Below are 23,344 nucleotides of genomic sequence, written 5' to 3'. Positions count from 1 at the left end.
TTCGAGACCTTAAAGTTTAATCTTGATTCTTTCACCTCAAATAAAGTTGGTTACTTCCTCCTTCGGGTTGTCACTATATTTTGTACTTAACTTCTAATGTGGAATCACTATACTCTGTCATAATCATAGGTCTATGTATATTTCCTCTTTTAGACTATATGTGAAGGACTTGAGAGCATATACTATATATCATAACTTTAAATGGTAAACATTATTTAGCATCCTTTGTATAGTAGTTTCTCAGGGATTATATAAGGAATGTTGAAAGGCATAACTCTAGGTTTATTTCATTCCATCGTTAAAGACAAATTGTATCACCTGACATATATTATCCTATCAACTTTAATATATGCTCTATCAACTACACTATGTATAATTTTCAGTATGTTTCAAATGAATGAAGACATTGTTTTTCATATTCAAATACTTTAATTTTAAAAGTTTAGAGTGCTTACTTCATTATATTTATGTATATATTCTGAAATAAAATATGTGATATATACTTCATGATATATATACATATATATATATTCATATTCTGAAACAAAAGTCTTTTACTTCCCATAGAAGAAAAAAAAGAGACCAATATTCCTTGAAACTTTTAAGGTCATCAAAAACAAGAAAAATCTGAAAAAAAAGTCACAACCAAGGGGATATGACAACTAAATGCAATGCGATATTCTGGATATTCTGCAATGAATCCTGAAACAGAAAAGGGCATTAGGTAAAAACTAAGAAAATATGAATAAACTATGGACTTTATTTAATAATACTGTATTGATATTGGTTCATTAATTGTACCCAATATACTACAGTAATGTAATATGTTAATGAGGAGGAACTGGGTATGGGATATATAAGAACTCATTGTAGTATTTTTGAAATTGTTCTTGAAATATAAAACTGTTCTAAAAATAAAGTCTATTAATTATTTTTAAATGAAAGTGAAATACATACTTTTAAGATAAAAAAAATCTAATAGAGTTGTCAGCAGACTTGCATAATATACATGTGAAAATATGTTATTTAGGCAGAACAAAGAGTGTACCAGATATTTGAATCTACACAAATAATGATTTCAAAAATGATTAAAATGAAGGTAAATATAAAAGATATTTTTCCTCTCCCTAATTATTTGAAATGATATTTGATTTTTTAAGTTGCAAATAGTACAATAATGAGATGTTCTTAATGAATGTAAATAAAAATGGTGTCACACTCAACAAAAACAATGGGAGACAGAGTTAAAAAAGTAAGTTTTCTATATTGTGAATAAGGTAGTATAATGTCTTTTTAAAGTTGGGTAGTAATAAACTAAAGATGTATATTGTAAACCCTAGGGCAATAACTAAAAAAAAATTAAGCAGTGGTATAACTAATAAGCCTAGAGTAGAAATAAAATGAAACCATTGAATAAAAATTAACTGATTCAAAACAAGGCAGAAAAAAAATGAACAACTACACAGAATTCATGGAGCAAGTAGAAAATGACTAGAAAAAAATTGACAAATATATATTCAAAAATACCAACAAGGTTTAAAACATGTTAATTAAAAGGCAAAAATTGTCAGATTAGAGGGAAAAAATATGTAACAGCTATATACTGTCTACAAGAGATGAATTTTATTTTATTTTTTTATTGGAGTATAATTGCTTTACTATGTTGTGTTAGTTACTGCTGTACAATGAAGTGAATCAGCTATATGTATACCTATATCCCCACCCCTCTAGGACCTCCCTCCCACCCGCCCCAGTCCCACCCATCTAGGTTGCCACAGAGCACCGAGCTGAGCTCCCTGTGCTATACAGCAAGTTCCCACTAGCTATCTATTTTACACATGGTAGTGTATTTATGTCAAATCTAATCTCCCAATTTGTCCCACCCTCCCCTTCACCCCATGTGTCCACATGTCCGTTCTCTACATCTACATCTCTATTCCTGCCCTGCAAATAGGTTCATCTGTGCCATTTTTCTAGATTCCACATATATACATAAATATATGATATTTGTTTTTTTCTTTCTGGCTTACTTCACTCTGTGTGACAGACTCTAGGTCCATCCACATGTCTACAAATGACCCAATTTTGTTCCTTTTTTATGGCTAAGTGATATTCCATTGTATATATGTACCACATCTTCTTTATCCATTCATCTGTCGTTTGAAAATTAGGCTGTTTCCATGTCCTGGCTATTGCAAATAGTGCTTCAATGAACATTGGGGTACATGTGTCCTTTTGAATTATGATTTTCTCAGGGTATATGTCCAGTAGTGGGATTGCTGGGTCATATGGTAGTTCTATGTTTAGTTTTTTAAGGAACCTCCATACTGTTCTCCATAGTGGCTGTATCAGTTTACATTCCCACCAACAGTGTAAAAGGGTTCCCTTTTCTCTACACTCTCTCCAGCATTTATTGTTTGTAGATTTTTTGATGATGGCCATTCTGACTGGTGTGAGGTGATACCTCATTGTAGTTTGGATTTGTATTTCTCTAATGATTAACGATGTTGAGCATCTTTTCATGTGCCTGTTGGCCATCTGTATGTCTTCTTTGGTGAAATGACTATTTAGATCTTCTGCCAATTTTTTAGTTGGGTTTTTGTTTTTTTGGTATTGAGCTCCATGAACTCTTTGTATATTTTGGAGATTAATCTTTTGTCTGTTGTTTCATTTGCAAATATTTTCTCCCATTCTGAGGGTTGTCTTTTCATCTTCTTTATGGTTTCCTTTTCTGTGCAAAAGCTTTTAAGTTTAATTAGGTCCCATTTGTTTATTTTTGTTTTTATTTTCATTACTTTAGGAAGTGGATCAAAAAAGATCTTGCTGTGGTATATATAAAAGTGTGTTTTCCTATGTTCTCCTCTAAGAGTTTTATAGTGTCCAGTCTTACATTTAGGTCTGTAATCCATTTTGAGTTTATTTTTGTGTGTGGTGTTAGGTAGTGTTATAATTTCATTTTTTTACATGTAGCTGTCCAGTTTTCCCAGCACTACTGATTGAAGAGGCTGTCTTTCCTCCATTGTATGTTCTTGCCTCCTTTGTCATAAATTAGGTGACCATATGTGAGTGGTTTTATCTCTGGGCTTTCAGACCTGTACCATTGATCTATATTTCTGTTTTTGTGCCAGTACCATACTGTCTTGATTACTGTAGCTTTGTAGTATAGTTTGAAGTCAGGGCGCCTGATTCCTCCAGCTCCGTTTTTCTTTCTCAAGACTGCTTTGGCATTCGGGGTCTTTTGTGTTTCCATATGAATTGTAAGTTTTTTTGTTCTAGTTCTGTGAAAAATGCCATTGGTAGTTTGATAGGGATTGCATTGAATCTGTAGATTGTTTTGGGTAGTATAGTCATTTTCACAATATTGATTCTTCCAATCCAAGAACATGGTGTATTTCTCCATCTATTTATATCATCTTTGATTTCTTTCATCAGTGTTTTAGAGTTTTCTAAGTACAAGTCTTTTGCTTCCTTAGGTAGGTTTATTCCCAGGTATTTTATTCTCTTTGTTACAATGGAAAATGGGATTGTTTCCTTAATTTCTCTTTCTTATCTTTCATTGTTTGTGTATAGGATTGCAAGAGATTTCTGTGCATTAATTTTGTATCCTGCAACTTTACCAAATTCATTGATTAGCTCTAGTATTTTTCTGGTGACATCTTTAGGATTATCTATGTATAGTATCATGTCATCTACAAACAGTGACAGTTTTACTTCTTTTCCAATTTGTATTCCTTTCATTTCTTTTTATTCTCTGATTTCTGTGGCTATGACTTCCAAACTATGTTGAATAAGAGTGGTGAGAGTGGACAGACATCCTTGTCTTGTTCCTGATCTTACTGGAAATGCTTTCAGTTTTTCACCATTGAGAATGATGTTTGCTGTGGGTTTCCCATATATAGCCATCATTATGTTGAGGTATGTTCCCTCTATGCCTACTTTCTGGAGAGTTTTTATCATAAATGGGTGTTGAATTTTGTCAAAAGCTTTTTCTGCATCTTGAGATGATCGTATGGTTTTTATTCCTTAATTTGTTAATATGGTGTGACACATTGATTGATTTGCATATATTGAAGAATCCTTGCATTCCTGGGATAAACCCCACTTGATCATGGTGTATGATCCTTTTAATGTATTGTTACATTCTGTTTTCTAGTATTTTGTTGAGGATATTTGCATGTATATTTATCAGTGATACTGGTATGTAATTTTCTTTTTTTGTGATATCTTTGTCTGCTCTTGGTATCAGGGTGATAGTGGCCTCATAGAATGAATTAGGGAGTATTCCTCCCTCTGCAATTTTTGGAAGAGTTGAGAAGGATAGGTCTTAGCTCTTCTCTAAATGTTTGATAGAATTCACCTGTGAAGCCACCTAGTCCTGGACTTTCTTTGTTGGAAGATTTTAAATTACAGTTTCAATTTTATTACTTGTGATAGGTCTGTTTATATTTTCTAATTCTTCCTGGTTCAGTCTTGGAAAATTGTACCTTTCCAAGAATTTGTCCATTTCTTCATGGTTGTCCAATTTATTGGCATATAGTTGTTTGTATTAGTCTCTTATAATCCTTTCTATTTCTGTAGTATCATTTGTGATTTCTCCTTTTTCATTTCTAATTTTATTGATTTGCATCCTCTCCCTTTTTTTTCTTGATGAGATGGCTAAAGGTTTGTCAATTTTGTTTATCTTCTCAATGAACCAACTTTTAGTTTTATTGATCTTTGCTATTGTTGTTTTCATTTCCATTTCATTTATTTCTGCTCTACTCTATGATTTCTTTCCTTCTACTGACTTTGGGTTTCCTTTGTTCTTCTTTCTCTAGTTGCTTTAGGTGTAAGGTTAGATTGTTTATTTGAGATTTTTCTTTTTTCTTGAGGTGAGATTGGATTGTTATAAACTTCCCTCTTAGAACTGCTTTTGCTGCATCCCATAGGTTTTCCGTCATCGTGTTTTCATTGTCATTTGTTTTACATAATTTTTTATTTCTTCTTTGATTTCTTCAGTGATCTGTTGGTTATATAGTAGCGCACTGTTTAGCCTCCATGTACTTGTGTTTTTTACAGTTTTATTCCTGTAATTGAGTTCTAATCTCATAACATTGTGGTCAAAAAAGATGCTTGATACAATTTCAATTTTCTTAAAATTTCCGAGACTTGATTTGTGACTCAAGATTTGATCTATCCTGGAGACTGTTCCATGTGCACTTGAGAAGAAAGTGTATTCTGCCACTTTCGGGTAGTATGTCCTATATATCAATTAAATCTATCTGGTTTATAATGTCATTTAAAGCTTCTGTTTGCTTATTTATTTTCTGTTTGGACAATTTGTCCATTGTTGTAAGTGGGGTGTTAAAGTCCCCTACTATTATTTTGTTACTGTTGATTTCCCCTTTTATGGTTGTTAGCATTTGCCTTATGTATTGATGTGCTCCTATGTTGGGTTCATAAACATTTATAATTGTTATATCTTCTTCTTGGATTGATCCCTTGATCATTATGTAGTGTCTTTCCTTATCTCTTGTAACAGTCTTTATTTTATAGTCTATTTTATCTGATACAAGTATTGCTACTCCAGCTTTCTTTTTATTTCCATTTGCATGGAATATCTTTTTCCATCCTGTCACTTTCAGTCTGTGTGTGTCCCTACGTCTGAATTGGGTCTCTTTAACTTTGGGTTTGTTTGTTTATTTATTTATTTATTTATTTATTTATTTATTTATTTATTTATTTATTTATGGCTGTGTTGGGTCTTCGTTTCTGTGCGAGGGCTTTCTCTAGTTGCGGCAAGTGGGGGCCACTCTTCATCGCGGTGCGTGGGCCTCTCATTATCGCAGCCTCTCTTGTTGCAGAGCACAGGCTCCAGACGCGCAGGCTCAGTAGTTGTGGCTCACGGGCCTAGTTGCTCCACGGCATGTGGGATCTTCCCTGACCAGGGCTCGAATCCGTGTCCCCTGCATTGGCAGGCAGCTTCTCAACCACTGCACCACCAGGGAAGCCCTGAATTGGGTCTCTTTAGACAGCATACATATGGGTTTGTTTTGTATCCATTCAGTCAGTCTGTGTCTTTTAGTTGGAGCATTTAATACATTTATATTCAAGGTTATTATTGATTTTTATGTTCCTATTACCATTTTCTTAATTGTTTTTGGTTTGTTTTTGTGGGTCTTTTTCTTCTCTTGTGTTTCCCACCTAGAGAAGTTCCTTTAGCATTTTTTGTAAAGCTGGTTTGGTGTTGAATTCTCTTAGCTTTTGCTTGTCTGTAAAGCTTTTAATTTCTCTGTTGAATCTGAATGAAATCCTTGTTGGGTAGAGTAATCTTGGTTGTAGTTTTTCCCCTTTCATCATTTTAAGTATATCCTGCCACTCCCTTCTGGCCTGTAGAGTTTCAGCTGAAAATCAGCTGATAACCTTATGGGGATTCCTTTTGTGTTATTTTTTGCTTTTCCCTTGCTGCTTTTATTATTTTTTCTTTGAATTTAATTTTTGTTAGTTTGATTATTATGTATCTTGGTGTGTTTCTCCTAGGGTTTATCCTATTTGGGACTCTGCACCTCCTGGAGTTGGGTGAATATTTCCTTTCCCATGTTAAGGAAGTTTTCCACTTTAATCTCTTTGAATATTTTCTCAGACCATTTCTTTTTCTCTTCTTCTTCTGAGACCCCTATAATTCAAATATTGGTGCATTTAATGTTGTCCCAGAGGTCTCTTAGGCTGTTTTCATTTCTTTTTGTCCTTTTTTCTTTATTCTGTTCCAAGGCAGTTATTTCCACCATTCTGTCTTCCAGCTCACGTCATTGTCCTTCTGCCTCAGTTATTCTGTTATTGATATCTTCTGTGTACTTCTCATTTCAGTTGTTTTGTTGTTCATCTCTGTTTGTTTCTTCTTTAGTTCTTCTACATCTTTGTTAAACATTTCTTGTATTTTCTTGATTCATGCCTCCACTCTATTTCTAAGATTCTGGATCAACTTTACTATCATTACTCTGAATTCTTTTTCTGGTAGGTTGCATATTACCTCTTCATATATTTGGTCTTGTAGGTTTTTGTCTTGCTCCTTCATCTGTGACATATTTTTTTGTCATCTCATTTTTTTTTTTTTGATGGGTGGGATTGTGTTCCTGTCTTACTGGTTTTTTGGCCTGAGGCTTCCTGTACTGGAATTTTTAGGCTGTTGAGTAGAGCTGGGTCTTGCTGCTGAAAAGAGGACCTCCAGGAGACCTCACTCTGATGAATATTTCCTGGGGTCTGAGGTTCTCTGTTAGTCCAGTGGTTTGGACTCTGAGCTCCCACAGCAGGAGCCCCAGGCCTGACTCCTGTCTCATGAACCAAGATCTCACAAACCACACGGGGTGGCAGGGAAAAAAATGGAGCAGAACAATAACAAAGAGTAAAAAATAAAATAATATTAGAAAACTAACAGATATATTAGAAAAAAGAAAAAAATAAAAATATAGATGAAACAACAACCAGAAGGTAAAACAGAACCACAACAGCAAAAAAGAGGAGAAAAAAAAAGCCAGGAAAAGGCCTTGGTTGTGGGGGTGGGGCTTAGGCATGAGTGAGGTTTACAGGTACAGAAGCGAAAAACCAAAGGGTGGAATAATATATCATGCAAATGCCAAATCAAAAGAATGCTGAACTGGCTATAATAATATCACATGAAAGAGATTTAAGAACAAGGAGTAGAACAAAGATGGACTAACAGGAACTGGATTTACCCTCCTCCCTGAGACAAATATACACAAACACAGGGTATACAAAATAATAGTTTCAAGATAGGACATCTGAAACTTAAGGAGAGTGATCCATGACTTGCTGGAAAAAAATGAGGTGAGTACAATGATTTCCCATTCCTTGAGAGAGTTTCCAGGTAGAAACTTTAGGGAGTAGAATTTTCAGAAGTATCTTGCTTCAGTAGTGGATAATAATCATCCTTAGACTAAAGACAGCACTGGTGGCAAGATTATCTTATTCACCAAACTCTAGCCAGGTTCCTCTGAGCCCCCTTCTTGACTAAGCCTCAACCTTGGCCTCTAAAGGCTTAAACGAAACACTAACATACCTTCTAACAGTCTCAAGGCCTCATCCTTTTGGTGACTCTAGCCCCTCTTAAAGTGCCTGCCTAAGAAAACTCAATGTTACCAAAAGAATTTACTGCTCCTTCCAACCAACACTTGAAGAGTGTGACCCTGTTTTCCAGCCTCTGTGAGCGGGTGGGAGTCTAAACTCTAGAAACATCAGTTAGCGAACCCAGAGGAGTTTCACATAGACTGACCCCTCCTTCCAGTTTTTTTTTCTGTAATTTTTAACTTCCTTGACTCTACTGAGGCCCTTTTCACCACCATCACCACCTTTGCCCCCATTCTCCCTTTGAAATGCTCAGTCAACTCTGTACAAATCAAAGCTGATTTCAGTTCAGGCTGGACTCCATTCCCTATTGCAATAGTCTTTTACTGATTGAAGTATATCCTTACCACTTTAACTACTGCTGGCTTCATTTATCTTTGACTCTGGTTCAGCCAGACATTGAGCAGAGACCTGAAGTAAGTAAGGAGTAGAGCATGTTGATATCTGGGGATAAGCATTCCAGGCAGAAAGGACAGAGCCAATACACAGGTGGTATATGTCTGGTAGGAGTGAGCCTGGTGTGAGGTTGGAGAAGAGTGATGTTGAGGCAGAGTCGGAGAAGTTGAGGTCACTGCAGTGGCTTTGGTTTTAACTGAATGCACTCTGGAGCCACCTGAGGCTTTTAAGTAGATCAGCAACATCATCTGACTAAATTTTAGAAGAATAACTCTTAACTGATTTGAAAGTAGAACATAATAGAGGATGGAGATGAAAGTAGAGTGAAACAAATTGCAAAAATCCTGAAGAAAGATGATTCCATTTTAGACCAGATATGTAGAAATAGAGGAGATAAGAAAAGTTCAGATTTTGCATGTTTTTTTAAAGGCAGGTATAGCTAATAGATTGATTAGATGTGACATTTGAGAGAAATCTTAGTGTCAAGGATGTTTCCAAGGAATTTACTGGATGAAATAGAAGGATCAAGTTGTCATTTACTGACAAGGGAGACAACTGGAGGGCTTCTTTGAGGGGAAGGTAAAAGAAAACAACAAAAGCTTACTATGAACATGGTAAGTTTGAAACTTCTACTAGACAGAAAAGTGGAGATATTAAATATATAGTTGATATACACGGCTGGAGTTCAAGAGTAGAGATATGAATCTGAGAATCATCAAATGTATATATGTATATGTATGTATACTATAACAGTAAATAAAATAACCAAAGGGGTGAATATAGAAAGATAAACAAAAAAAAAAAGGTTTAGGAACTGAAAGAACTGCATCATCTTAACAGTTAGTAGTCAGGGAGATGAGGAAGACTCAGCCAGGGGATTACAGAAAAACTCAGGAAAATATGAAGGCTTGGAATATAAGTGAACTGAATAAAGTATTTTAAAGAAGAGGGTATTATAAACTGTGTCATATGCTGCAGCTGGGTCAAGAAAGATGAGGCTTGACAATTCAACAGTAGATTTGGTAAGGTGGAGATCATTGTTAATATAGACAAGAGCATTTTTGATGGAGTGATAAGACAGAGAGACTAATGTAAGACGGATTATAAAAAGATGGGAGAAGAGAATGTCTGTAATAAATATAATTGATTATTTCATTTATAAAAAGGAAGAAATAAACACTTAGCATCATAAGTGATCATTCTCTATAGTGATAATTGTTAATACAAATAAAATATATTTTACATATTATGAGCTTATCAAGTTCATAGATTGCTGACATGTTTCAATACCCAATGACTTGTATAGGGCCTTGAATTTAATGGATGATCAACTGGCCTTTGATACTGATAAGTAAAAGTTTTTAAATATTTGAAGGCATAAGATAAATAATTATGTAATTGTGTGGACAGGTACAGCTAAACCTTTTCCAAATAAATGGAAGAAATTGCCCCATGCATGTAGAGAATGAGCCTCTACTTATATGTTCACGAACAAAACATGAATTGGAAGGGAGTAAAGCATTTAATGAGATAAATTAGGCATATTTTACTGGCATATTTAATTTGAGTCACATTTGCTGTCTAATATAGTTATATTTTAATCTAAAGAAATGTTAACTTTTAGTCAAAATTATACTAGAAATAAAATAATGAAGTTAACAAGTTGTGTTTTTATTGTATAAATTATGGTTCAAAGTTAAAATTAGCTGCATTAGGCATTTTCTGAGTATTAATAATCGAAGTTTAAATGGGATTAATTTTAAAATGTCTTTGACATCAGCTCCAAATTCCCTGGCATTAATTTTCATGTTTTTCAAATTAATGACTTATGCAAGTTTTGGAAACTCATTGGACATAATTGAATCCTATTTGCATGGATACCAAAGCAGGGTGTCCTTGACTCATTTTTTTTTAGTAGATCTTTATTGGAGTATAATTGCTTCACAATACTGTGTTAGTTTCTGTTGTACAACAAAGTGAATCAGCCATATGCATACATATGTCCCCATATCCCCTCTCTCTTGAGCCTCTCTCCCATCTTCCCTATCCCATCCCTCTAGGTTATTGCAAAGCACTGAGTTGATCTCCCTGTGCTATGCTGCTGCTTCCCACTAGCTAACTATTTTACATTCGGTAGTGTATATATGTCAAAGCTATTCTCACTTCGCCCCAGCTTCCCCCTCCCACCCCATATCCTCAAGTCTATTCTCTATGTCTACATCTTTATTCCTGCCCTGCAAATAGGTTCATCAGTACCTTTTTTTTTTTTTTAAGATTCCATATATATGTGTTAGCATACGGTATTTGTTTTTCTCTTCTGACTTACTTCACTCTGTATGACAGACTCTAGGTCCATCCATCTCACTACAAATAACTCAGTTTTGTTTCTTTTTATGGCTGAGTAATATTCCATTGTCTATATGTGCCACATCTTCTTTATCAATTCATCTGTCAATGGGCATTTAGGTTGCTTCCATATCTTGGCTATTGTAAATAGTGCTGCAATGAACTGTGGTACATGTCTCTTCTTGAATTATGTATTTCTCAGGGTATATGCCCAGTAGCTGGAAAGGGTGTGGTGAAAAGATAACCCTCCTGCACTATTGGTAGGAATGTAAACTGATACAACCACTGTGGAAAACAATGGACTTGAGGATATGGGGAGGGGGAGGGGTAAGATGTGACAGGGTGAGAGAGTGGCATGGACATATATACACTACCAAATGTAAAATAGATAGCTAGTGGGAAGCAGCCGCATAGCACAGGGAGATTAGCTCGGTGCTTTGTGACCACCTAGAGGGGTGGGATAGGGAGGGTGGGAGGGAGGGAGACACAAGAGGGAAGAGATATGGGAACATATGTATATGTATAACTGATTCACTTTGTTATAAAGCAGAAACTAACACACCATTGTAAAACAATTATACTCCAATAAAGATGTTAAAAAAAAAATTGACTCATTTTTGATGAGCTACCAACACTGATCGACAGGAAGAAGTAGATAATTAAGTAGAAAATAAAATGCCTGTTTTCTTAGGAAGCACAATGCATGATATGCAAACTAAAGCACTTAATTTGGGGAGTAATACTTTATTTTTAAATGTTGACTGTTAGTTTTAAATTCAGCTAAAATTTAAATCCTTTAGAGTATATGAATATCAAACACTATGAATCTAAGTAAAAAAATTTTTCTTGTGCATTTATATTCATTGGCGTCTGAGACAGTGGAAGCTTTTTTGTCAAAAAGGAATGTTTGCCACCCTTTAAAACATTGTTGAAAAATTAGTTGACAGAGGACGTTTGTTTTAACCTGTTTACTGAATCCACCTCTATAGAGACAGAATGAAATGAAGACTTATCTTTGAAGAATATATTTGCCTGAATTAGTCATAATGTGTTAGAAATCATGTATTTTGTTTGGCAAACACAACACCTCACACCCTTCACACTCTTGAAAAATCAATATTCTCAAGGAATACCTTTGTTCTTCCACCAAGAGCTAAATAAAAAGACATACTTCAAACAAAGCAGTGAAATTAGGAAGAGGAACACAAGGATTGACAGAGCTACCAAACTAGCCTTTTACTCATCTTGCTGGATAGCTCAAAATATACCCTAAAAAGCTCACCTCTAACATGTGCTATTTATTTGACACTCATAGAGTTGAGATTGGAATTAAAGGAACTGTTAATATATAGGAATATACTTTGTTTGATGGACTTCTAATCATTCCTCAAAGTCCAGCTCCAGTATTCTCTCTAGGGTCTCCTTTCTCTCGATGTTCCTAACAGCAAAGGAGGTGCTCAATAAATACTGAATGCAAAAACCTCCAACTATAAAAGTGACTGTTTCATTCTTCACTCCTTCATCTTCAGCTCCTGGTGTTGTCCTACATTTAATAGGTGCTAAAACAACCTATATTTATTAAGTGGATAAACTGATAACAGTTTATAAAAGGCTATAACACACAATGCAAAATTGTTGCCACCAATTTATTTACTTATTATAAATTTATTTATTTATTTATTTATATTTTTGACTGCGTTGGGTTTTGTTGCTATGCGCAGGCTTTCTCTAGTTGTGGTGAGGGGGCTACTCTTCATTGCTGCGTGGACTTCTCATTGTGGTGGCTTCTCTTGTGTGGAGCATGGGCTCTAGGCACATGGGCTTCAGTAGTTGCGGTGTGCGGGCTTGAGTAGTTTTGGTTTGCGGGCTCTAGAGCGCAGGCTCAGTAGTTGTGGTGCATGGGCTCAGTTGCTCCGCAGCATGTGGGATCTTCCACAACCAGGGATCGAACCAGGGTCCTCTGCATTGGCAGGCGGATTCTGAACCACTGCGCCACCAGGGAAGTCCCATCGCCACCAATTTAAATGCAAGTTTGATGTACTCCAGTGATCTTACCAATTACTCTTTATTATCTCTCATATTTGTCCTCTCCACCTCTGGTTCATTAACTCTCATCTTGTATTTCCCTTACCCTTTAAATACATTTACCTGGATATTCTTCTAGCACTATATAGTCAACATTTGCAAAATTGAATTTCAATCTACATATTTTAATTTTCTTTTCTGTTAAAGAGATCTCAATTCCCTTGGTTATGGGTTCTTTGGCTTTGTCCTTTCCTTCACCTCAACACCTCCTGTTTTTAGCCAAGCCTGATAATGGTATTTCCACAGTCTCACTTCTGATTTTTCCAATTATTCCTGGAAATGCATGGTTAAGTCCTTATAATCTTTATCTTGGACTTCTATGTTAGTTTTCTGTCTGGTTAAGTTTTCCTAGACTACTATGTGAATCTTTTACCTGGTGTCTTTACATTCAATTCCTCCCCTACCCTCTCCCTATTCAATCTGTCCTATGCAATTTTTAAATGTAACACACTCTTAAATTTTCAATCACTTTCTTGTTTACAAATCAATGGTGTACAATTTATCACTAAACAGAAGTTCAAATCTTAGGGCTGCAAAGTTATCAATATCTACACTCAACCTATTTTCAATCTTTTTCCTCTCCCCTTTATTATTATTAAAATTATATTCTAGCCAAACTAAACTGAAACTCTCTTCTCAAACATTCACTGTATTTTGCAAATATTTGCTTTATTCATGCTGTTCCAGAAATAACACTTTTCATCTTTTCTAGCTAAACCCTACTCATCCACTAAGATTCATCTCAAATACTACTCCCTATGTGCTTGCCAAAAAGGAACTCAGTTACAGGGTTTCCTGTTAATCATACTCATAATTTTCTATCATCACTGGTCCATGTGAGGCCCCTGTTTTGTTTTATTCAGTTATTTATTCCCTTAACCCTCTCCCTCTCTCACCATTCCTATGCAGCCTTTCAAGAGCAACAATTTAAGGTGTTTAATATGTATCCAAAATTTATGTGTTCTGATCAGACCATCATTATATAAATGACATTTTGCTATGGAATGCATTTTGTCTTTTCTTTTTCACTCAGTATTATGGTTTTTAGAGATCTATCTACATTTCAATGTGTACAATCTAGTCTCTTTTTTCTAACTGCTGCATCTTATTCTACCAATTCACTGTGTATACTGCAGCCCAAGTAAACTTTAAAAATACAAATTTGATTATGCCTTTCTGCTGCTTAATATTTTTTGGTAATTTTCTAATTTCACTTAGGATACATATCAAAATTCTTAACATGTTTATAAGACCTCAGACCTCTGGACTGTGTCTAGCTCTTAAGTTCCACTCTTTACCCTTCTCCCCTTTGACTGCATTCCAGCCATACTAAGAACCTCAAGCCTGTTATACTTCCCTTTTTGCTCTTTGCACATAATGTTCTGTCATACTATGCATATGAGCTTAAATTTTGCTTCATTAGTCTTCCTAGAAGACTTCTTCTAGGACTGGTGAAGTAAACCAGGGACCCAAATCTTAAATATTCTTTCACATCAAATGCTTTTTATTACACTTTACACAATCTGTGTATGTATTTATTTCTGTGTTCAGTCAATTATTTAGTATCTGTCTTACCCACTATAAAATCAGCTCCATGAAGGCTAGGGCCAGGTGTGTTTGTTCCACAGTCCATCTTGTTTCTGGCCCATGATCCACAAGGAAGCCTTCAAGAAAAAGTGTTGAATGAATGGATGACACAGGAAAAGTGACTTGCCCAGCCTCAGGAAACTAATTAAAGTCAAGCTCGGGACAAGAAAGTAATACTTTTTTTGGTAAACTTATTTTTAAATATTTTCTAATTTATTTATTTATATTGAGGTATCATTGATTTACAATATTAGTTCCAACTGTACAACATAGTGTTTCAAAATTTTTATAGATTATATTCCTTCAATAGCTATTACAAAATATTTGTTATCTTCCCTATGCTGTACATTATAACCTGGTAGTTTATTTATCTTATACATAGTAGTCTGTACTTCTTAATACCTTACCCTTATACTGCTCCTCTCACTGAAAACTGCTAGTTTGTTCTCTATACCTGTGAGTCTGAGTCCTTTTTGTTATATTCACTAGTTTGTTCTGTTTTTTTGGGCTCCACATATCAGTGATAACATAGAGTATTTGTCTTTCTCTGTCTGACTTATTTCATTTAGCATAATACCCTCCAAGTGCATCCATGTTTTTACAAATGGCAAAATGTCATTATTTTTTATGGCTAAGTAGTACTCCATTGTGTATGTATGTATATATACATATATCACATCTTCTTTATCCATTCATATGTTGTTGGACATGTTGCCTCCATATCTTGGTTACTGCAAATAAGGCTGCTATAAACATTGAGGTATGTGTATATTTTCGAATTACTGCTTTATTTTCTTCAGATACATAGCCAGGAGTGGAATTGCTGGATGATATAGAAGTTGTAATTTTGGTTCTCTGAGGAAACTTCACACTGTTTTCCACAGTGGTTTACTGATTTATTACCCTAAAAGAGTGTACTAGGGTTCCCTTTTCTCCACATCCTCACCAACACTTATTTGTTGTCTTTTTGATGATAGCCATTCTGACAGGTGAGAAGAGATATCTCATTGTGGTTTTAATTTGCATTTCTCTGATAATTAGCTATGTTGAACATCTTTTCATGTGCCTGTTAGCCATCTGTATGTTTTCTATTCAGGTCTTCTGCCCAATTAGTAATTAGGTTGTTTGATTTTTTTGTACTGAGTTGTATGAGCTGTTTGTATATTTTGGTTATTAACCTCTTATTGGTCACATCATTTGCAAATAATTTTTCCCATTCAGTAGGTTGTCTTCTCATTTTGTCCATGGTTTCCTTCACTGTGCAAAAGCTTTTAAGTCTAATTAGGTCCCATTTCTTTATTTTTGCTTTTATTTCTTTTGCCTTAGGACAGCAGTCCCCAACCTTTTTACCACCAGGGACTGGTTTCATGGAAGACAATTTTTCCATGGATGGTGGGCAGGGGTTTGTTCAGGCGGTAATGAGAGTGATGGTTCAGGCAATGATGCAAGCAATGGTTCGGGTGGTAATGCGAGCGATGAGGAGTGATGGGTAGTGGCAGATGAGGGTTCGCTGCTCACCCACCGCTCACCTCCTGCTGTGCAGCCCAGTTCCTAACAGGCTGTGGACTTGTACTTGTCCACGGCCTGGGGGTTGGGGACTCCTGCCTTAGGAAACAGATCCCAAAAAAAAAATCACTCCAATTTATGTCAGAGAGTGTTCTGCCAGGAGTTTCAAGGTTTCCGGTCTTACATTTAGGTCTTTAATTCATTTTGAATTTACTTTTTTATTTGGTGTGAGAAAATGTTCTAATTTCACTGTTTTACATGTAACTGTTCAGTTTTCCCAGCACTACTTATTGAAGAGACTGTGTTTTCCCCTTTGTATAATCTTGTCTCCTTTGTTTTAGATTAACTGGCCATGTTTGTGTGTTTATTTCTGGGCTCTGTTCTGTTTCAGTGATCTGTGTGTTTGTTTTTGTGCCAGTACTATGCTGTTTCGGTAACTATAGCTTAGTATTATAGTCTAAGCCAAGGAGCATGATACCTCTAGCTTTATTTATTTATTTTTTTCTCAAGATTGCTTTGGATATGTGGGGTACTTTCTGGGTCCATACAAATTTTAGTATTATTTGTTCTTGTCTGTGAAATATGTCATGAATATTTTCATAGGGAGTTCATTGAATCTTTAGATTGCCTTGAGTAGTATGGTCATTTTAATAATATTAATTCTTCCAATGCATGAACATGATATATTTTTCCATTTTTTTGTGTAATCTTCAGTTTCTTTCATCAGTGTTATAGTTTTCTGAGTATAGGTCTTTTATCTCCTTAGGTAGGTTTATTCCTAGGTATTCTATTCTTTTTGATGTGATTGTAAAAGGGATTTTTTCCTTAATTTCTTTTTCTAATAGTTCATTGTTAGTGTATAGAAATGCAACAGATTTCTGTAAATTAATTTTGTATTCTGCAACTTTGTCAAATTCATTGGTGAGCTCTCAGTTTTCTGTTGTCATCTTTAGGATTTTTTATGTATAATAACATTCCACCTGCAAACAGTGACTGTTATACTTCTTCCTTTCCAATTTGGATTCCTTTTATTTCTTTTTCTTGTCTGGTTTCTGTGGCTAGAAATTCCAGTACTATGTTAAATAACAGTGGCAAGAGTGGGCATTATTGTCTTGTTCTTGATCTTAGAGGAAATGCTTTCAGTTTTTCACCATTGAGTATGATGTTATCTCTGTTTTTGTCATATATGGCTTTTATTATGTTGAGTTATGTTCCCTCTATGCCCAATCTCTGGAGAGTTTTTATCATAAATGAATGTTGAAATTTGTCAAAAGCTTTTTCTGTCTCTATTGAGATGATCATATGCTCTTTATTCTTCAGTTTGTTAAAGTGGTGTATCACATTGATTGATTTGCAGATATTTGCAGAAAAACCCTTGCATCCCTGGTTCAAATCCCACTTAATCGGATTTGGTTTGCTAGAATTTTGTTGTGGATTTTTGCATCTATGTTCTTCAGGGATATTGACCTGTAATTTTCTTTTTTCTGTACTGTCTTTGGGTTTGATATAACAGTGATCCTGGCCTCGTAGGATGAGTTCAGAAGACTTCCTTCCTCGGCAATTTTTGGAATAGTTTGAGAAGGATAGGTGTTAAGGTTTGGTTGAATTCATCTGGTTCTGGACTTTTGTTTGTTGGGTGTTTTTAAGTTACTGATTCAATTTTATTACTGTCAATTGTAATTTATTACTGTAAATTGGTCAGTTCATATTTTCAGTTTCTTCCTTTTTCAGTCTTAGGAGATTATACATTTCTAGGAATTGATCCATTTCTTCCAGGTTGTAAATCTTATTGGCATCTTGTTGTTCATAGTAATTTCTTATGATCCTTTGTATTTCTGTGGTGTTGGCTATAATTTGTACTTTTAAAAATGTTATTGATTTGGCCCTTTTCTCTTTCTTTCATGAGGAATCTGGCTAAAGGTTTACCAATTTTGTTTATCTTTTCAAAGAACAAGGTGTTAGTTTCATTGACCTTTTCTATTGTTTTTTATCTCTATTTTATTTTTCTGCTTTGTCTTCATTATTTCTTACATCCTCCTAACTTGGGGTTATGTTTATTCTTCTTTTTCTAATTCCTTTAGGTTTAAGGGTAGATTGTTTTTGAGATCTTTCTTGTTTCATGAGGTAAGCATGCATCTCTATAAACTTTCTCATAGGACTGCTTCTGCTGCATCCCATACAAGTTGGATTATTGTGTTTTCATTTTTATTTGTCTCCAGGTTTGTTTGTTTTTTTTCTTCAATGACTTTTTTGTGGCACATTGGTTTAGTAGCATATTGTTTATCCTCTACGTGTTTGTCTTTTTATGCAAGTTTTTTTTTTTCTTTCTTTTACTTGATTTCTAGTTTTATAGTGTTGTGGTCAGAAAAGAAACTTGATATGATTTCAATTTTTAAATTTACAGAGACTTCTTTTCTGGCCTAGCATGTAATCTGTCCTGCAGAATATCCATGTGCACTTGAAAAGAATGCATATTCAGCTATTTGGGGATGGAATGTCCTGTATATATGTATTAAATCCAACTGGTAAATTGTGTCATTTAAGGTCACTGCTGCCTTATTAATTTTCGTTCTAGATGTTCTGTCCTTTGATGTAAGTGGTGTGTTAAACTCCCCTACTATTACTTGTTAATGTCATTTTCTCCCTTTATGTCTGTCAATATTAACTTTATGTATTTTGGTACTCCTATGTTGGGTACATATATATTTACAACTGCTATGTCTTCTTAGATTGATTCCTTGATCATTATGTAATGCCCTTATTTGTCTCTTGTAATAGGCTTAGTTATTTTTTAACATCTTTGTTAGAGTATAATTGCTTTACAATGTTGTGTTAGTTTCTGCTGTATAACAAAGTGAATCGTTATATGTATACATATATCCCCATATCCCCTTCACCTTGCACCACCCTCCCATCCTACCTATCCCACCTCTCTAGGTGGTCACAAAGCACTGAGCAGATCTCCCTGTGCTATGCAACTGCTTCCCACTAGCTATCTATTTTATATTTGGTAGTGTATATATGTAAATGCTGCTTTTTCACTTCGTCCCAGCTTACCCTTTCCCCTCCCCAGGTCCTCAAGTCCATTCTCTACATCTGCATCTTTACTCCCATCCTGCCCCTAGGTTCATCAGAACCATTATATTTTTTAGACTCCATATATGTGTGTTAGAATATGTTGTTTGTTTTTCTCTGTCTGGCTTACTTCACTCTGTATGACAGACTCTAAGTCCATCCACCTCACTACAAATAACGCAATTTTGTTTCTTTTTATGGCCGACTAATATTCTATTGTTCTATGTGACATATCTTCTTTATCCATTCATCTGTCGATGGACACTTAAGTTGATTCCATGTCCTGGCTATTGTAAACAGTGCTGAAATGAACATTAAGGTACATGTCTCTTTTTTGAGTTATGCTTTTCTCAGGGTATATGCCCAGTAATTGGATTGCTGGGTCATATGGTAGTTCTATTTTTAGTTTTTTGAGGAACTTCCATACTGTTCTCTATAGTGGCTGTATCAATTTACATTCCCATCAACAGTGTAAGAGGGTTCTCTTTTCTCCACACCCTCTCCAGCATTTACAGTTTGTACATTTTTTGATGATGGCCATTCTAACAAGTGTGAGGTGATACCTCATTGTGGTTTTGATTTGCAATTCTCTAATAATTAGTGATGTTGAGCATCCTTTCATGTGTTTGTTGGTAATCTGTATATCCTCTTTGGAGAAATGTTTATTTAGGTCTCCTGACCATTTTTGGATTGGGTTGTTTGGCTTTTTTTTATATTGAGCTTCATGAGCTGCTTTTTTATTTTGGAGATTAAACTTTTGTCAGTTGCTTCACTTGCAAATATTTTCTCCCATTCTAACTGTTGTCTTTTCATCTAGTTTATGGTTTCCTTTGCTGTGCAAAAGCTTTTAAGTCTCATTAGGTCACATTTGTTTATTTTTGTTTTTATTTCCATTTCTCTAGGAGGTGGGTCAAAAAGGAACTTGCTGTGATTTATGTCATAGAGTGTTCTGCCTATGTTTTCCTCTACAAGTTTTATAGTGTCTGGCCTTACATTTAGGTCTTTAATTCATTTGGAGTTTATTTTTGTGTATGGTATTAGGGAGTGTTCTAATTTCATTCTTTTACACGTAGTTGTCCAGTTTTCCCAGCACCACTTATTGAAGTGGCTGTTTTTTCTCCATTGTACATTCTTGCATCCTTTATCAAAGATAAGGTGACCATATGTGCATGGGTTTATCTCTGGGCTTTCTATCATGTTCCATTGATCTATATTTCCATTTTTGTGCCAGTACCATACTGTCTTGACTACTGTAGCTTCGTAGTATAGTTTGAAGTCAGGGAGCCTGATTCCTCCAGCTCCGTTTTTCTTTCTCAAGATTGCTTTGGCTATTCGGGGTCTTTTGTGTTTCCATACAAATTGTGAAATTTTTTGTTCTAGTTCTGTGAAAAATGCCATTGGTAGTTTGATAGGGATTGCATTGAATCTGTAGATTGCTTTGGGCTGTATAGTCATTTTCACATAGATGATGCTTCCATTCCAAAAGCATGGTATATCTCTCTGTATCATCTTTAATTACCTTCATCAGTGTCTTATAGTTTTCTGCATACAGGTCTTTTCTCTCCTTAGGTAGGTTTATTCCTAGGTATTTTATTCTTTTTTGTTGCAGTGGTAAATTGGAGTGTTTCTTTAATTTCTCTTTCAGATTTTTGTCATTAGTGTATAGGAATGTAAGTGATTTCTATGCATTAATTGTGTATTCTGCTACTTTACCAAATTCATTGATTAGCTCTAGTAGATTTCTGGTAGCATGTTTAGGATTCTCTATGTATAGTACCATGTCATCTGCAAACAATGACAAGTTTACTTCTTTTGTGATTTGGATTCCTTTTATTACTTTTCCTTCTCTGATTGCCGTTGATAAAAATTCCAAAACTATGTTGAATAATAGTGGTGACAATGGGCAACCTTGTCTTGTTCTTGATCTTATAGGAAATGGTTTCATGTTTTCACCACTGAGTACGATGTTGGCTGTGGGTGTGTCATATATGGCCTTCATTATGTTGAGGTAAGTTCCCTCTATGCCCACATTCTGGAGAGTTTTTATTATAAATGGGTGTTGAAATTTGTCGAAAGCTTTTTCTGCATCTATTTAGAATATCATATGGTTTTTATCCTTCAGTTTGTTGATATGGTGTATCACATTTATTGATTGGCATATATTGAAGAATCCTTGCATGCCTGGGATAAACTCCACTTGATCATGGTGTATGATCCTTTTAATGTGATGTTGGATTCTGTTTGCTAATATTTTGTTGAGGGTTTTTGCATGTATGTTCATCAGTGATATTGGTCTTTAGTTTTCTTTTTTTGTGTCATCTTTGTCTGGTTTTTGTATCACGGTGATGGTGGCCTCATAGAATGAGTTTGGGGGTGTTCCTCCCTCTGCTATATTTGGGAAGAGTTTGAAATGGATAAGTGTTAGCTCTTCTCTAAATGTTTGATAGAATTCGCCTGTGAAGCCATCTGGTCCTGGGCTTTTGTTAGTTGGAATATATTTAATCACAGTTTCAATTTCAGTGCTTGTGATTTGTCTGTTCATATTTTCTATTTTTTCCTGGTTCAGTCTTGGAAGTTTGTACTTTTCCAAGAATTTGTCCATTTCTTCCAAGGTGTCCATTGTATTGGCATATAGTTGCTTGTAGTAGTCTTTCATGAACTTTTGAATTTATGCAGAGTCAGTTTTTACTTCTCATTTTTCATTTATAATCTTGTTGATTTTGCGTCTTCTCACTTTTTTTCATAATGAGTCTGCCTAATGGTTTATCAATTTTGTGTTCTCAAAGAACCAGCTTTTAGTTTTATTGATCTTTGTTATTGTCTCCTTCATTTGTTTTTCATTTATTTCTCATCTGATCTTTATGATTTCTTTCCTTCTGCCAAGTTTGGGGTTTTTTTGTTCTTCTTTCTCTAATTGCTTTCGGTGTAAGGTTAAGTTGGTTATTTGAGATTTTATTGTTTCTTGAGGTAGCATTTTATTGCTATAAATTTCCCTCTTAGAACTGCTTTTGCTGCATCCCATAGGTTTTGAGTCATCATGTTTTCATTGTCATTTGTTTCTAGGCACTTTTTGATTTCCTCCTTGATTTCTTCAGTGATCTCTTGGTTATTTAATAGCATATTGTTTAGCGTCCATGTGTTTGTATTTTTTACAATTGTTTTCCTGTAATTGTTATTTAGTCTCATTGTGTAGTGGTTGGAAAAGATACTTGATACGATTTCAACTTTCTTAAATTTTTCAAGGCTTGATTTGTGACCCAAGGTATGATCTATCCTGGAGAATGTTCCATGAGCACTTGAGAAGAACATGTATTTTTTATTTTTGAATAGAATGTCTTAAAAATATAAATTAAGTCTATCTAGTCTAATGTGTCTTTTAAAGCTTGTGTTTCCTTATTTATTTTCATTGTGGATGATCTGTGCATTGGTGAAAGTGGGGTGTTAAAGTCTCCTTCTATTATTGTGTTACTGTCGATTTCCTGTTTTATGGCTGTTAGCCTTTACCTTATGTATTGAGGTGCTCCTATGTTGGGTGCATAAATTTTTACAATTGTTATATCTTCTTCTTGGATTGATCCCTTGATCATTATGTAGTGTCCTTCTTTGTCTCTTGTAATAATATTTAATTTAATGTCTATTTTGTTGAGATGAGTATTGCTACTCCAGCTTTCTTTTGCTTTCCATTTGCATGGAATATCGTTTTCATCCCCTCACTTTCAGTCTGTATGTGTCACTAGGTCTGAAGTTGGTGTCTTGTAGACAGCATATATATGGGTCTTGTTTATATATCCATTCAGCCAGTCTGTGTATTTTGGTTGGCACATTTAATCCATTTACACTAGGGTAATTATCGATATGTTCCTATTACCATTTTCTTAAATGTTTTGGGGTTGTTATTGTAGGTGATTTCCTTCTCTTGTATTTCCTGCCTAGAGAAGTTCCTTTTGCACTTGTTGTAAAGCTGGTTTAGTGGTGCTGAATTCTCTTAGCTTTTGCTTGTCTGTAAAGGTTTTAATTCTCTGTCAAATCTGAATGAGATCCTTGCTGGGTAGAGTAATGTTGGTTGTAGTTTTTTTCCCTTTCATCACTTTAATTATGTCCTGCCACTCCCTTCTGGCTTGCAGAGTTTCTGCTGAAAGATCAGCTGTTAACCGTATGGGGATTCCCTTGTATGTTATTTGTGGCTTTACCCTTGCTGCTTTTAATATTTTTTCTTTGTATTTAATTT

This window comes from Eubalaena glacialis, chromosome 10 (genome assembly GCF_028564815.1).
Source record: "Eubalaena glacialis isolate mEubGla1 chromosome 10, mEubGla1.1.hap2.+ XY, whole genome shotgun sequence".
NCBI classification, from domain to species: domain Eukaryota; kingdom Metazoa; phylum Chordata; class Mammalia; order Artiodactyla; family Balaenidae; genus Eubalaena; species Eubalaena glacialis.
This window is presented reverse-complemented; position numbering follows the sequence as displayed.